This window comes from Chrysochloris asiatica, unplaced genomic scaffold, assembly GCF_000296735.1.
Source record: "Chrysochloris asiatica unplaced genomic scaffold, ChrAsi1.0 scaffold00236, whole genome shotgun sequence".
In the NCBI taxonomy this organism is placed as follows: domain Eukaryota; kingdom Metazoa; phylum Chordata; class Mammalia; order Afrosoricida; family Chrysochloridae; genus Chrysochloris; species Chrysochloris asiatica.
The window spans coordinates 45,694-50,015 of NW_006408754.1; the positions used below are offsets into that span (position 1 = coordinate 45,694).

The window sequence follows — 4,322 nt, forward strand, 5'->3', positions numbered from 1 at the left end:
GTACATTGAAACGTTGATGAAAAATAAGACTCCTGGAATTGACAGAATGTAAATTGAAATATTTCAGCAAACTGAGGCAATGCTAGAGACTCTCACTTGTCTATAGCAAGGAATTTGCCGAACAGTTACCTGGCCAACTCCAACTGATCGAAAGGGATCCATATTTATGTCGATTCCAAAGAGAGATGACCCAACATAATGTGCAAATTATCAAACAATATCATGAATGTCACATGTAAGTAACATTTTTATGGAGGTATTTCAAAAACAGTTGTAGCAGCACATCAACATGGAGCAGCTAGAAATTCCAGCAGGATTTAAAATAGGATGTTACACTAGGGATATCATTGTTGATGTCAGATGCATTTCTGAAAGCAGAGAATACCAGATCTATATATACTGGTGCTTTATTGACTATGCAAAAGCATTTCACTTTGTGGATCATAAAAAGACTGCAAATAACACTTCAAAGAATATTCCAGAACTCTTGATTTTGTTCATGTGGAACCTGTACAAAGATCAAGAGGCAATTAGAGTCTCTTTTCCTCCGAGTACCACAAAAATCTGGTGTTGCCATGGGCTACCACCCCGTCCAGTATTACTGGTATGTAAGAACAAGCCCTATCCTGTTGCAGACCGTGTAAGACTAGTCAGAGGTTCGAGGCCCTCTAGGGCCGAGTGTAACAAATGAGGCCACTGGCAGTTAATGGCAAATTGCTTTCATATTAATATTCAGGTATATATATTAAATTAATACACTGGAGCCTTTGAAAATCCACAGATAAATGTGATATTTTCCTAAAGCCAAGACTAAAGGTTGCAAGGTTAAACCTTTCTCCAAAGGATTAACTAAAAATATCTTAGCTACTTCTCGGTTCTTTGTTCTATAGACAAAGAATCCATCCTCCCTAATCCCTTTTCAGGTGCAGCCCATTCACCTGGGCGTCTCCTGCAGAACTCTCAACTTCCCCCAACTGACCTCAGGGGCTATAGATATGTTAATTGGGCCTGAGAATCCAAATTGCTGGCCTGGGATTTGAACCAGTGAAGTACAATGTAAAGTTACCTGAATGTCTGGAAAATTACTGATGTTAGCTGTATCCTGTTTTAGTCCCTCCCAGCTTGGTGTGAAACTCCTCCCCTAAATAAAACAGAGGCCCGAGCCTCCCCAGGTGTGCATTACTGGTTGGCAGGCATGGAGTAAAGATTGCGGTGCGTTACGGGTTGGAAGGCATGCATTAAAGATTGCAGGGCAGTGAGTCGCTGCCTGCAGAGGCCATGATGCCTGTAGTCCCAAGTCTGCCCACCAGTGATGTATCCACCCTGGCTTTGGGGTGCCTCATTGTCTCCCTTCTTCTGTTTGTCTGTGTATTCTTTCGCTATCCCTATCGCCGCTGGATCTCCCCTCCTCGTGAACCAAAAACTCGTGACAACTATGTCGGGGCCAGACCCCGGCACTATCCCAAGTCCTGCTTCTGCAGAGGTGTCCCTGATGCCAAGATTTGAATCTTTGACTTAGGTGGGAAGAAGGCAAAAGTGGATGAGTTCCCACACTGTGGCCACATGGTATCAGATGAATACTAGCAGCTCTCCTCAGAAGCCCTGGAGGCTGCCCGTATTTGTGCCAACAAGTACATGGTGAAAAGTTGTGGCAAAGATGCCACATCCAACTGCGGCTGCATCTGTTCCATGTCATCCTCATCAACAGGATGTTGTACTATGCTGGGGCTGACAGGCTTCAGAAAGGGATACGAGGGGCCTTTGGAAAGTCCCAGGGCACTGTGGCTAGGAGCCACATTGGCCAAGTCATCATGTCCATCCCGCACCAAGCTTCAAAACGAGCATGTGATTGAGGCCTTATGAAGGGCCAAGAGTAAGTTCCCTGGGGGCCAGAAGATGCACATCTCCAAGAAGCGGGTCTTCACCAAGTTCAATGCTGACGAGTTTGAAGACGTGGTGGCTGAGAAACGCCTCATCCCAGGTGGTTGTGGTCTCAAATACATTCCCAAATGTGGCCCCTTGGACAAGCGGAGGGCACTGCAATCTTGAAGGCTTTGGTAGCACTGATAGATAAATTCAATATCTAAAAACAACAACAGTAACAAAAGAGACAATTAGAACAGAACTTGTTGTTGTTGTTGTTGTTAAGCATTGTCAAGTTGGTTCTGACCCATAGTGACACTGTCTGGGGTTTCTGAGGATCGACAGGTGGGTCTGAACCGCAGATGTTACATTTCAAACTGACCTCAAAGTCCAGAGCATTATCCCGAATCACCTGTTGTTATTGTTGTTAAGTACCGCGGAGTTGGTTCCAACTCTTAGTGACCCTGCACAGAGTTTACGAGGCTGCAAATCTTTATGGAACAGAAAGCATCATCTGTCTCCAGCGGAACAGCTGGTAATTTCAAACTGCCGACCTTGAGGTTAGCAGCCCGATTTGTAACCACTACGCTACCAGAGCTGGAGAACCTAGGTAATAGTAAATGTTTTGAAACCAGGAAAAGTGTGCATCAGGGTTGCATCCTTTTACCATATCTAGTCCTAGAGTGGCCTGTGGGATATGCTGAGCAAATAGTCCAAGAAACTGTATTATATGATGAAGAATGTGGCATCAGGATAAAGGAAGATTCATCAACATCCTGTGATATGCAGATGATGCAACCTTGCTTGCCAGAAACAAAGCGGATTTGAATTATTTGTTGATGAAGATTAAAGTCTTCCTTATGCTCTGGTAGTGTAGTGGTTACAAATTGGGCTGCAAACCTTAAGGTCAGCAGTTCGAAACTACCAGCTGTTCCACAGGAGACAGATGAGGCATTCTGCTCCCATCAAGATTTATAGCCTCAGAAACCCTGTACAGGGTCGCTATGGGTTGGAACTGACTCGATGGCACTTAACAACAACAACATGGCTTGCACCTCAGAGTAAAGACAATGAAAAACCTAACAACTGGATCAGTACATAATATCAAGATAAGTAAAGTTTTAGGTTTAAAAACGTCATTTGCTTGATTCCACAATTCATGCTAATGAAAGCAGCAGTCAGGAAATCAAACAATGTATTGTCTTTGACAAAATTGTTGCAAAGACCTCTTTAAATTGTTAAAGAGCAAATATATCAGTTTGAGGACTAAGGTACGCCTGACCCAAGTCATGGTATTTTCAGTCACCTCATATGCATGTGAAAGTTGGACAAGGAAAAAGAAAGACCTTGGAAGAATCTATGCATTTGAATTATGGTGTTGGGGAAGAATGTTATATGTACCATACATTGCTAAAAGAAACAATAAATCTGTCTGGGAAGTAACACAGTCAGCATGCTCTTTAGAAGCAAGGATAGTGATACTTCATCTCTTGGATTTTGGACATATTGACAAGAGAAACTAGTTCCTGACGTAAACTGCTTGGTAAAGTAGATGTTCAGCAAAACAGAGCAAGATAACAACAAGATGGCTTGACATAGTGGTGATGATAATGGACTCAAAAGTTACAATTACAAGGATGACACAGGACCAGATCATGTTTCATTCTGTTGTACATATGTCAGGGTGCATCCTGCAGATGCTGGGAAGGAAATTCACATACTGCAAAGATTGGTTGGGGGCTCTTAGCTCCTCTCAAGTAAGCCGCCTCGAGTTGTTGTACAGCAGCCTACTTATTGAGTTTCAGCAAATCATTGTGATTTGACTTTTCATAATTAACATTCTTTGTATGCATAAGTAGGATGAGTGAGTAATGAGTAAGGAGGAAAGAACATAGCAATCATCCAAAGGTCAATATTCTTACACCTATAGGGTATGAGCATAATCAGTACAGTTCCACCTTGGGTTCTGTATGGAAGAGAGATCAAGAGACCCAGGCCTTCCTCAGGGCTCAGATGTCTCTCAGGCAGCTCAGATTAACTGCCACATGTATCAGGGTGCTATGATTCAGTACCTAACAATAACAGCAAGGTCAATGACTAATAGTGAAATTTTGGAGAAATTTTGTGCTCAGTTTTCTGAATAGTTAGTAACAGAGCAGTGTCAGTCAATTGAAAACAGCTAAAATGCAAATATCTCAACTGAAAGTAGAAAAAAAATATATAAAATACTTATTTTTTTTAAAAAAGATCTCTCAGAACTTACAGTGATGTGAACATAAGTGGAAGGGTTGTTGTTGCTCACTGTTTAATGCTGTTAAGTTGGTTTTGATTCATAACAACCTTGCATAGGGTTTCCTAGGAGTAGCTGGTGGATTTGAACCACCAATCTTGCAGTTCAAACCAAACTCACAGTACAATGCTTTTCCTACAGTGCCACATCAGGACTCCAATGGCAGGGT

At 42.4% G+C, this 4,322-nt stretch overlaps 1 pseudogene; it reads left to right on the forward strand.

The window, feature by feature from the left end:
• Window positions 1-575: 575 nt before the first annotated feature.
• Window positions 576-2,049, forward strand: LOC102841800 (annotated as a pseudogene).
• The last annotated feature ends 2,273 nt before the right edge of the window (window positions 2,050-4,322 follow it).